This window comes from Carcharodon carcharias, chromosome 13 (genome assembly GCF_017639515.1).
Source record: "Carcharodon carcharias isolate sCarCar2 chromosome 13, sCarCar2.pri, whole genome shotgun sequence".
Lineage (NCBI taxonomy): Eukaryota > Metazoa > Chordata > Chondrichthyes > Lamniformes > Lamnidae > Carcharodon > Carcharodon carcharias.
Window position 1 is genome coordinate 18,648,532 of NC_054479.1, and position 12,972 is coordinate 18,661,503.

The 12,972-nt window shown below is 42.2% G+C and overlaps 1 protein-coding gene across 1 annotated transcript in view; it reads left to right on the forward strand.

Moving 5' to 3' along the window:
• The first annotated feature begins 4,182 nt into the window (after positions 1–4,182).
• Positions 4,183–12,972, forward strand: part of coro1cb (coronin, actin binding protein, 1Cb) — a 175,334-nt gene continuing 166,544 nt past the window's right edge. The window contains exon 1 of the mRNA XM_041202432.1: positions 4,183–4,322. The gene's annotated coding sequence lies outside the window, so the exon portion shown is untranslated. The remainder of the gene's footprint in view (positions 4,323–12,972) is intronic.

The window sequence follows — 12,972 nt, forward strand, 5'->3', positions numbered from 1 at the left end:
GATGTGTTGTTGTCCCCTCCATGCTGTTCACTTCCAATAACTTGCAGGATGAAACTTTTTTTGAGGTGAAGGGTGAGACCAAAGTGTAACTAACAAAGCTGGTTCCAGCAAAACCTGGGTCATTGTCTTTCTAATCTATTGTACTGTTTAAATCCATCAGTGCCAATTCAGGCTCATTTGAACTCTGAAATTCAATTTGACTCCACACCATAATGTTCCAAAGTCTCAACTGTTTTGTTATCAATAAGTCCACCCTCTGCTTCTTGGACTGTAAGCTAATTTTGGGCTGTACCTAAAAAGTAGGAAGCCAATCTAATTAAATAGCTCCCCCACTCCCCAGATGGTATATCCGCTGATGATGTTATGTACTCCATGAGGTATCATCTATTTCCTAGTACATAGACACAATTGACATTATCCTGGGTCACAGCGGGTTGTTTAGTGTCCCTAGATTTGGGGAGAGGGTCAGCCTTCCTGTTCTTTGCTCAGTGGCTCAAGGAAAGTTTGTGCTGGTTGTTAGATGAGGTCAGAATTAAACTTATTTGTGATGGTCTTCAGTCAAAATAGCTAGGATTTCCAACTCTGCCATTATTCTCCTATAATCAAAGATTCACCTCAGAAAATGCTGGAAATATTCAGCAGGTGTGCAGCATCTGTGGAGAGGGAAACAACATTAATATTCCAGGACAATGACCCTTCAAAGATTGATCTCCCATGCACTGCTACACACAACTCAGGAGAAGTAGGGGTTTGCACCATTGCACAGCGTGCTGACACCCTGAATGTCCTTTAACTTGTACTTTTATCCTATTGTCTAGCAATTGGCTGAAAAGGCTTTTTAAAACTAGCAACGAGACAGAAAAACCACAGTCTCTCCGCCCCTTCATTGAAGACAATGAAGTTTTTGTTAGTGGATTATGGTTTGTTAGAACGACTTGCCAACAGCAGCAAGTTTATATTTTAATTGGCTTTCTATGAGAGGTGGTTTTCCAGTCAGAAATGAGAGCAAGTAGGTCCTAGACTGTGTACTGGTATTTATTGACTGTTGTATAGTTCAGCATCAGAAAGTTGGATCAATGAGAAGCAAGAGCTTGAGGTTTGTTTTTGCATTTAATGTTTAAAGAAAAGTATGAACATGTGTATGGACAGAACAGACGCAGTGTTCGTTATATAGTTTCAGACAAAGGTGTTGGGATTTATTGGGATGTTTTGCATGTGCACCATTTCTTGCTCCGTCAGTTTGTATTTTTTTCCCCATGACAGTTCAAACTAAGATGATGTCAGGCTGAAGATTCCTTTGCATTACATAGGGACAGAAGGAGGCCATTCAGCCCATTATGCCCAGTTTGCCATTCAATTAGATTAGTGCTGATCTGTGTCTTAACTCCATATACCTGCCTTGGTTTTGAAACCCTTATCAACCTTGTCTAACAAAAATCTATTTCCGTTTTGGAAGTTTTTTAATTGGCTCCAGCCTCAACAGCTTTTTGGGAAGAGAGTTCCAGATTCCCACTACACTCTGTTAACATCACCTCTGAAAAACTCAGCTCTAATTTTATGGTTATGTCCCTGATTCTGTATTCCCCCACTAGAGGGTATAGTTTCTCTCTACCTACACTATCAAATACTTTAATCATAAATACATCAATTAGATCTCCCCTTAAGCATTTATACACAAGGCAACAAACACTTTTGGAAAAATATACTTTATTCATAAAATATCTGAAAGAACATTTCAAAATGGCCATCACAAAAAGTGCTTTTCCACATAGATCATAAGGTGCATTAATATAATCAATGAACATAACAGACATTTCAATATGGTCATTACAGTCAGTGCAATGGTATTCAAGTTATCGGCATAGATCATGTTGCACTCCGAAGTGCTTCAATACAATTATGATACATTTAGCATTCACTGCATACATTCCTTGTGAGTCATACAGCCCGAGATGTCTATACAATTCCCAGCCCCTCGTTGCACTATGGCAGAAAGGTTTTAGACAGTAACCTTTCCCCATTGCACCTTTTGTGGCAGCTGCCCCAAGTTTTAGTGCATCCCTCAGCATGTAGTCCTGGACTTTGGAATGTGCCTGTCTGCAACACTTGGTCGGGGACAATTCTTTGCACTGGAAGACGAACAAGTTTCGGGCAGACCAAAGAGCGTCTTTCACCGAGTTGATGATCCTCCAGCTGCAGTTGATGTTTGCCTCGGTGTGCCTGGGAACAGCCCATAGAGCACAGAGTCCTGTGTTACAGAACTACTCGGGATTAACCTTGACAAAAACCACAGCATCTTTCTCCAGATCTTCTTTGCAAAGGCACATTCCACAAGGAGGTGAACAACGGTCTCTTCCCACAGCCATCTCGAGGGCAACGTGCAGAGGGGTGAGACTCCGGGTGTGTAGGAAGGATCTGATGGGGATGGCCATTCTTACCACTAGCCAAGCTACATCTTGGTGCCTGTTGGAAAGTTCTAATTGAGGCATTCTGTCAAATTACTTTGACAGTCTGCTCGGGGAACCACCTGAAAGGATCCACCATCCCTTTTTCCCGCAGGGCCTCTAGGATGTTACATGCTGACAACTGCCTGTTGAACTTGTGGTCAAAGTTGCTTCCCTTCATAAATATTTCCACAAGGGACAGGTGGTACGGCACGGTCTAACTACTTGGAGCATTCCGCGACAGCATGGCCAGACCCATCCTTCGCAACACCAGGGACAGGTAGAACCTCAGCACGTAGTGGCACCTGGTGCATGCCTAGTGTACACAACCTGCCCTATTATAATTTAATGCTTTTAGCCTCGGTATCATACTGGTGAGGCTGCACTGCACCCCCTTAAGGCCAATATACCTTTCCTGACGGGTGGTACCCAGAATGCAGTATTACAGATGGGGTCTAATAAGAGCTAACTTTTGAAAAGGTTCGTGAATAATGCCAACAATCCAATTACCCTAGAGTAGGAATGATGTCCAAAAGAGCTGTCCACATCTTGCTCACTGTAACAGGCAGGCTTAAGTAACATTTACAAATTGTGAAAAAAGGTTAAAGGCTCACTGGACAACTAGCCTGTCAGCATTCATTACTAGACTTCCTAATAAATGAGCAAAGTACCAGAAGGCACCTGTGGACCCATACCTTAACAATACTGAGCATCTTTGAGAGGGAAATTAGAGAAGGCAAATGGGCAAGAAAGTGAGTAAAATCATGTGGGCTGAGCTATATGTTTGATCATTGGCAAATGGACTGATGGTCACGGTCACAATCGCAAACCCACTTTGCTGCGGCCCATGGGAGTGGTCATTCTGGCTGTCTGCCTCCCACCCAGGCCTTGTTTGTGCCCAGGTGACCCTGAAGAACATGGCTATTGGTACCTGTGAGACTGTCTGTAACTGGTGGGCATAGCCAGAGCAGAAGGTTCATACTGGATTCTAGGAGCAGTAAGGTTATTTAAATTTTATAAGTTTCCTTTCTTTTATGATTTAGTTGCTTGTTAGTTTATATTTTAAAGACCACCACCTGCAAGTTCCCCTCCAAGCTACATGCCATCCTGACTGGAAACTATATCGCCGTTCCTTCACTGTCACTGGGCCAAAATCCTGGAACCTCCTTTCTAACTTCACCGTGGCTGTAACTGCACCACATGGTCTGCAGTGGTTCAAGAAGGTGGCTTCCACCATGGGTGCATGGGCAACAAATTGCTGGTCTAGTCAGTGATGCTCATATTGCCTGAAATAATTATAACAAAAATATTGGTGCCCTTCTCTTTTTTTAAAATAAAAGGGTCATATTTTACTTTATGATCCTGGGGCAAGTAGTCCAATGTCTCTTTCTAGGTTTTATTAAGAGGCAAATCCAACTGGCTTCCATTAGCTCCCACAGTGCCAGGTTGAAATGGATTTCCATGAGTGTAGGCCCCGCCTAAATGTACATTTAAATCGAGACCAATCGGTGAGTTAATCGTCTGGAAAATCATCTTATTTTTGGAACCAATCCCGTATCGAGGGTTTTTCGATAAACAACGGCCGTGGCTTATCGTTCGCAGCCCCACCCTCCCTTCGCTCATTCCTCCGTCCACACCGCCATTCGCCGCTTCCATATTAGGGCTCCCGGATGCTGCTGAAGGGAGAGCCGCGATTGGCTGGCTGAGCTATCAGTCACGAGAGGGGCGGTGCCCGTCCTGGTGGGTGGGGCCGAACCGGCGCAGGCGCACAGAGCGCAGGGCGTTGCTTCCGGTGGCGGTGTGAGTGAGGAGCCAAGCGTTTGGAGCCGGCTGCGGTGCGAGAAAGATAAGGGGGAAAAAAAAAACAGTCAACTCGAGGTAAATGGGACCGGCTACTCGGGCAGGAGAGGTTAAAAAAATACTCCGAGGCTGGAGCTTGTGATGAAGGGAGATATTTTGTGACCCTGGAAATCTGTCGTTGGCGCCTGATAGTTGGCATAGTTACTGTGGGGACCAGGAGAGCGATGCAGAGACAATGATGGGAATGAATGAGTGGCGTCCAGGGGTTGCTCAGCCGGGGGTCCCTGCAATTAACCCTCTGTTTGTTGGGGCCTTTTTTGTTGTCTGGGTGTGTGTGTGTGTATTTTTTCTTTTGGCAGGGACTGGTAATTGAATGATCAAAATATTGGTTTCTCAATTGGTGAGGATGTTGCTAGGGAATCATAGGAATTGATGGGGGCAATCGGGGGCAGTTTTGTTAGGAGTAGGATGCGCAGCCGATAAAACCAAAACTGACGATAAAATACAATCGAAGATTCAGACGGGAGCATTTTTTTAATCTGTTGCATTCACTGCTATCTAAAATTGGATTTAATGTGAGGTTTTGATATTTGTGTTAATGAATGACAGCTTGATGGTGAGAAGTAAAAGACATTCTCCTTAACAGTCAACACGTTTTGTGAATCATCTTTATGGAAAGATTTTTCCTTTGATAAGTTACGGTATTCGATGTTAAATCCTCGATCAATCTTGGAGTGTGTTTTGCATAATTGATCTGTTGCTTTGGAAAATGGTCAGGCATGTCAGTGTACCAATTTAGTAGTATTTACTTGCGCTAAGGTTTTATACTGTTAAAAATTGGTTAATCAGCATCTAATGCACAGGCTTGATTGAAAGAAAAGGGACAAATCTGGAGAATGGGAGGAGATAGAAAGCCTTTACAGAAAGTTGAAGGGTTGAACAGTTTGTGAATACCTAGTGTGTTTGTTTTTTTGAACTGTAAGCGTTTTGGTGTGTAGTTGGTCTTCATCCTTGTTGTGAGTTTCTAATTTAATGCATTTTAAAAGAATATACATATTATATAGAAGGTCTATGAGTTATGTTACTACTTCAGTTTTCTAAATTAAATGCTGGGGTGCCAACAGACCAGATCTATCTGTCTCCAAAATACTATAAGATTACATGAAATTGTTGGGTGCTCGGCATGTGTGACAGCTGGTCTGATCATTTTTCCCAATCAAGGTTTCTCTTTGTATGATATTTTATGTGGCTGAACTGTTAACATTTAAGAAAGTTCTAAAATAACTTAAATGTATTGTATCCATTAGAATTCAAAGCATCTCTAGCATTTTCAATTTAGTAGCATTATTATTTACAGTCTTGATTTGTGTAGAGTGATGGCTGGGAGTGATCTTATTCAGGAACCTAGTTGTGACAGCAAACCTCTTGAACTTTCCTCTTACAGTTCTAGAACAGGCATCTGAAATGAGATTGTAGTTTTTGTGTATATACATGATAAATTGGCTTTTTGTTTAAAAAAATTAACTGGCAGCTGTGTTGTAAATGGCCAAAGGCATTATGCCATATGCTACACATTGAAGGGATGTGATGAAAAACTACAAATTTAATCAACGGGTAATTACTGTGAAATTCATTTGATGTGAATTTTTCTCATTAGCGATGCCATTTTCATTGCTTGCTGTAGAATAGAGGGGGTTGAAGAAGAGAGATTGGCTTGGAATTGCTGAACTTGAAAGCCGAATTAACATTGACATTATTTTGTCATTAACATAGGGTGCTTCATCAGTCTTGTTTTAAATGTTTTAATTCAGACCTTTTACACCCTGCAGTGAAGAGTCCTGTCTGACCCACTTTATTTCTTGCCAATTTTCTTCTGCACTTTAAACCTAGCTCCCCACAATATGGATTTGAAAATTCTTGCCCTTATTCTCAACCCTTTCTGTGGTTCCACTTTTCTCTACCTAGGCAACTTTGTCTAACCTTACATCCCAGCAAAGTTATGCGCTTCCAACTGCAGTTTACTTTGTATCATTTGCTTCATTAGCGGCAGAGCCCTCTTCTATCGTACCCCTGTTTTCTGAACTCTCTTCTGAAGTCCACTGCCTTGCTACCTATCTGCATCACAAACCTGCTGAAAATCGACGTGTCTGTACATTCAGCCACCCACTCTTATTGCTCAGGTCCCCTTTCTGCCTTGCCCCTGCAAAGTTAATGATGCCTAAAAAGTGCAAATTTTAATTTGATTCCTTGCTGGGAGACAGCCTTGAATGTCAACTGGTTATTTTACGAGACAGAGTCCAAAGTGTCTCCGTCTGCTGTCACATAGTATGGGTCTCTGGTTAATGATTAGGAAGAAGAATCTGTCCGTTTCTCCCCCTCCTGTGGATGACTGCTACTCCATGACTAGAATCTTGAGGCATAAACCTGTGACAGGTTTAATGAAGCAAATGATACAAAGTAGACTGCAGTTGGAAGAGCATAACATTGCTGGGATGTAAGGTTAGACAAAGTTGCCTAGGTAGAGAAAAGCGAGACCACAAACGGTTGAGAATAAGGGCAAGAATTTTCAAATCCGCATGGTGAGGAGCTAGGTTTGAAGTGCAGAAGAAAATTGGCAAGAAATAAAGTGGGTCTGACAGGACTATTCACTGCAGGGTGTAAAAGGTCTGAATTAAGACATTTAAAACAAGACTGATGAAGCTCCCTATGTTAATGACAAAATAATGTCAATGTTAATTCAGCTTTCAAGTTCAGCAATTCCAAGCCAATCTCTTCTTCAGCCCTCTCGTCTACAGCAAGCAATGAAAATGCAGTTGTAAATGTAGTGTAGTTGTCTGTTCCCAGGCTACCTATTGGTACCATAATGCAATCTCCAAATATCTCAATGTCTTACATTAAAGTAAACAGAGATGATGTGTTCAGACATTAAGCTTGTGTGTGTTTCCCTGCCCAAGATCAGCGAACTTAGCGCAGACCTGAGACCTCCTGGTCTGCGGCACTGAGCTCCATATGAGACAGTGTTCTTGCTAATTGAAATGTCAGAAGTGCCAATTACTTGATTTTTTTTTTTACACACTGTTATCCTAGCTGCAATAGTTACCAGCTAAATCTGCTCAGAATAGAAACTCAAATTGATCAAAGCCTCAAATGAGAGTGACTCAGTCCTGAGGTACAAAATGGAAAAGAATATTTTCATTGTTTTCAGTTTTAAAATGCTGCGTTTGGCGATCGCCGCATAATGTGTACACTGTTTTGAGCTGCCAAGAATGCCCAGTGTTTCCACTGGATCTCCCCTTTCTTTGCTAAGAGGAAGCTCTGGATCCTCAACTGAAAAGCCTAAAGAACTCTGCAGTCATGATGACATGGACATAAACTGCTCCACATTAGCATTAGAATTGTCCTTTTCTGTTGTCCATTTAAAAGTAGCTTTAATTTACCAGTTAAGTATGACTGAATTATAGGATGTTAGAATGAGCTTCATTGTTAGACTGTAGAAATGACTAAATATTTTAATGAAATAAAACACTATAAATGTCCTTATTCAGTGTCGCGAGGGAAAGATTTTAACTGATTCCTGAATTTTGCCTCTATAGTGTTTCTTGCCACACTGAAGTGTTTTTAATTAATTACAGTTTTGAACTAAAGTTAGTTGAGGAGCAATGGTTGCTTTCTTTAAAGTCTGATTGCAAATATTTTTCTGAAAGTAAGTAATTCAAGCGTTCTAATACTTGCCATCCTTTCATTCTTAATAGTTTTAAAATACTGGTTCTATACGCTGCTGCTGCAGACACCAATCCTGACTCTACAGTGCGATAATAGAATTGAAAGGGAACTGATGCCTCTGGACCTCAGCAAAAGAGATTTTTTGTTTTTGCTCAGGGACAATATAAATGCTGTTGCAGCTTTTCACCATCATTTTTGATGACATCACCAGCAACCTTAACAAGTGGTTTCCTCAGGCATTAAGGAAGTACGAAAACATAACTAAAATTCCTGAACTTGCACGCTTTTTTTTTCTCTGCCGTTGAAACGTCTGCCATTTAATGTTTAGGGTGAGATTCTATAGCCTCGGGGAAATTGCTTGATGTGATTTCACATATAATTGTGCTGCACTTAGTGGGTTTTAGTCACAGAATCAGAGTGCAGACGAGGCCCTTTGGCCCATCGAGTCTGCACTGACATGTGAGAAATACCTGATCGACCTACTTAATCCCATTTACCAGCACTTGGCCCATAGCCTTGAATGTTATGACGTGCCAAGTGCTCATCCAGGTGCTTTTTAAAGGATGTGAGGCAACCCGCCTCCACCACCCTCCCAGGTAATGCATTCCAGACCATTACTGCCCTCTGGGTAAAAAAAGTTTTCCCTCACATCCCCCCTAAACCTCCTGCCCCTCACCTTGAACTTATGTCCCTTTGTAGCTGACTCTTCAACTAAGGGGAACAGCTGCTCCCTATCCACCCTGTCCATGCCTCTCATAATCTTGTACACCTTGATCAGGTCACCCCTCAGTCTTCTGTGTTCCAACGAAAATGACCCAAGTCTGTCCAACCTTTCTTCATAACTTAAATGTTTCATCCCAGGCAACATCCTGATAAATGTCCTCTGCACCCCCTCCAGTGCAATCACCTCCTTCCTATAATGTAGTGAGCAGAACTGCACACAGTACTCCAGCTGTGGCCTCACCAAGGATCTATACAACCCCAACATGACCTCCCTACTTTTGTAATCTATGCCTTGATTGATAAAGGCAAGTGTCCCATATGCTTTTTTCACCGCCCCACTAACGTGCCCTTCCACCTTCAAAGTGTATCATCTCACACTTTTCAGGGTTAAATTCCATCTGCCACTTATCTGCCCATTTGACCATCCCGTCTATATCTTCCTGTAGCCCAAGACACTCAACCTCACTGTTAACCACCCGGCCGCTCTTTGTGTTATTTGCAAACTTACTAATCCTAAACCCCACATGGTCATCTATGTCGTTTATATAAATGATGAATAATCAGGGACCCAGCACAGATCCTTGTGGTACGCCACTGGACATTGACTTCCAGTCACTAAAGCATCCTTCTATCATCACCCTCTGTCTCCTATAACTAAGCCAATTTTGAATCCACCTTATCATATTATCCTGTATCCCATGTGCATTTGCCTTCTTGTCTCCCATGTGGGACCTTGTCAAAGGCTTTGCTGAAACCCATATATACTACTTCAACTGCACTACCCTCATCCAAACACCTGGTCACCTCCTCAAAAAATTCAATCAAATTTGTTAGGCATGACCTCCCTCTGACAAAGCCATGCTGACTATCCCTGATCAAACCTTGCCTCTCCAAGTGGGACACGAATCATCCGGATCTGGAGATTTCTCAACTATTAAGCTTGCCAACACCTCCAATACCTTGTCACTCCCTGTATCAATTTGCTCAAAAACCTCGCAGTCTATCTCCCCGAGTTCGATACCTTCATCCTCATTCTCTTGGGTGAAGACAGATATGAAGTATTTGTTCAACACTCTACCGATGTCCTCTGGCTCCATCCATAGATTGCCCCCTTGGTTCCTTATGGGCCCTGCTTTTTCCTTGGTTATCCCCTTCCCATTGATATACTTATAGAATATCTTGGGATTTTCCCTACTTTTACCAGCCAGAGCTTTCTCATATCCCCTCTTTGCTCTCCTGATTGCTTTCTTAATCTGCACCCTGCACTTTCTGTACTCCACTAATGCCTCCGCTGATTTGCCTGCCTTGTACCTGCTAAAAGCCTCTTTTCCTTCTCATCGTATCCTGAATATCTCTGGTCGTCCATGGTTCCCTGGGCTTGTTACTTCTTCCTGTCACTTGAGGGAACATGTTGAGCCTTCCCATTTACTTTTTGAATGCCCCCCCACTGCTCTTCTGTAGATTTCCCCACAAGTAGCTTTTCCCAGTCTACCTTGGCTAGATCCTGCCTTATTTTACTAAAATCCACTCTCCCCCAGTCCAAAGCATTTTTTGCAACTTGTCTATTTCTTTGTCCGTAACAAGCTTAAATTGTATCATGTTGTGGCCGCTATCACTAAAATGCTCCCCCACCACCACCTCAGCCACCTGTCTGGCTTTGTTCCCCAGAATTAGGTCTAGCACTGCACTGTCCCTTGTTAGACCCTCTACATATTGACCTAAAAAGTTCTCCTGTACACATTTCAAGAAATCCACTCTATCCAAGCCCTTAACACTGTCTATCACAATTAATGTTGGGAAAGTTGAAATCACCTAATATAATTACCATGTTATTGTTTTTACATACCTCTGTGAATTGTGCACATATTTGCTCCTCAATTTCCTGCTGACTATCTGGGGGTCTGTAATAAACACCTAACAATGTGGCTGCCCCTTTTTATTCCTAAGCTCTATCCACAAAGCTTCATTCGATGCCCCCTCCAAGATATCATCACTCCTTACTGCAGTAACTGATTCCTTAACTAATAATGCAATGCCTCCTCCTCTTTTACCCCCTCCCCTGTCTCGCCTGAAGATTCTATATCCCGGAATGATGAGCTACCAATCCTGCCCCTCCCTCAACCATGTCTCAGTGATAGCTATTATATCACAATTCCGCATGTTAATCCTCACCCTTAACTCATCCATTTTATGTAATACTCTTGGCATTAATTAGAGGCCATCCAGCTTTGCCTCACTCCCTTGAAACTTAATGTAGCTGTACTCCCTCTGACTGGATTGTTTTACTGTATTACGATGTGTCCCTATTCTGCTAACATTGTGTCCCCTCCCCCTGCCGAATTAATTTAAACTCCTCCCAACAGCACTAGCAAACCCGCCCACAAGGATGTTAATCCCACTCTGGTTCAGATGTAGACCGTCCCGCTTGTACAGGTCCCACCTTCCCCAATTGAAATAATGAGGGACACAGCCCATCTTTCTTAACTTGCATTTATGTGACCTCAGGACATGTCCAAGTGCTTTACAACCAGCCACTGTTGTAAGAACTGCGGCAGCCAATTTGTGCATCACATGATTCCTCAAAAACATTGAAATAAATGACCAGATCATTTCTGCTAGGTCTTGGTTGAGGCAAAATTATTGATCCAGAAACCAGGAGTACTCCCCTCTTCTTCATTGAATTGTGCCATAGGATCTTTTACATCCGCCTAAGGCAAAAAAAAACTTCGGGATCCTGCCTTCCCCACTCCTCCATGTTGCAATATGTCGTTTCCTAAATGAAAGTGGTTTTGCCATTTATGTTGCTAAATTGTGCTTTCTTATTTATGGCTCTACAATTGCCACAGAGCTAAGAGCCAGTTTAGCAGTGGAAGTTTGAAGGGCTGACCCATCCAACAAATTGCATTTATATAGTGCCTTTAAAGTAGTAAAATGTCCCAGGGTACTTCACAGGAGTGTTATTAAATTGAAATTGACATGAGACATAAGGTGCTGAGTGGACAGACGACCCAAATATGGTTAGAAGTAGATTTTAAGGAGCATCTTAAAGGTGGAGAGAATGGCCAGGAGATGTTCGAGAGAAAATTCCAGAGTTTAGCCAGCTGAAGACATAGCTGCTATTTCCGACGCAGTTTGAAAGCTCTTGTTGAATTTGGTCCAGAGGAATTCAATTCTAAAAAGGAATAAAATTGAAAACTTTTTAGTACAAACTGAAAACTGCAGCGATTTAATGATTAACGAGCGAAAGCTAAAAGGAGAAATTTTAATATCAACAGAAAATGCTGGAAATAATCTGGCCAAGTTGTGTCTGTGGAAAGAGAAATGAGAGTTAACACTTCAGGTTGATGCCCTTTTATCAGACCTGAAAGAGATTGGAGACTTAACAGTTTATAAGTGAAACAGTGTAGGAGGCTGAGGTAGAGTGGGATGGAGACAGTGAATTAAAATGGCAAGCGACCGGAAGCTCAGGATTATGCTTACTGACTGAAAGGAGGTCTTTAGAAAAATGATCATCAAACAACTTACTGTTGAACTGGATCACTACCAGGATACAACCAGTATCTTGTCCCTGGCTGGCTGGAGAGGGGCGATGCATTTTGTTTAACTGGAGCATTTTGCTTTCCGTGAACATTCAGTGCCAGAATTAGAGATTTAAAAATTGCTGGCACAGATCCCATCCAGTCTTTTCCACGGAAGGTTTAAATCACAGGATGTCTGGCATAATTTGTATTCTGCTTTCAAATTCTATGAATGATTTGTCATGCCTGCAACAAGTCGATATCTGCTTTGGAACTCTGTACCCTTCCAGAGGTATTCAAGACGTTGAAAATATTAGAATGACAAGAACCGGACCTCAGCTCTGAGATTGGCTTAATGTTTACAGGCCCTTTTTAATACTGCTTGCATCGCAGTGCTAGTGTCAGTTGCAGCAGCGTAGACACTTTGGGGCCAGTGTTTTTCTCATTCAGTTTGCAGTCTGCCTAAGCACCTCAGCAAAGGTCCATGTTCTGAAATATAATTTGAACATAATTTGAAAGCATTTTCTCAGTATTGCTGCCGCTGACCTCATTGCTTCCAGTGGAAGTGATCTAGTAATATAAACGCAACACAGAGCAACTACTTCTTTAGAAGCATAATAGAACAGGGGGTAGTGAATGCATCATCTAACATACAGTTAACATCCTGCCTCTCCCCATTACCAGTGATTACTTTGTTCTTAAGTAAAAATAAAAATACCTGGAAAAACTCAGCAGATCTGGCAGCATCTGCGGAGAAGGACACA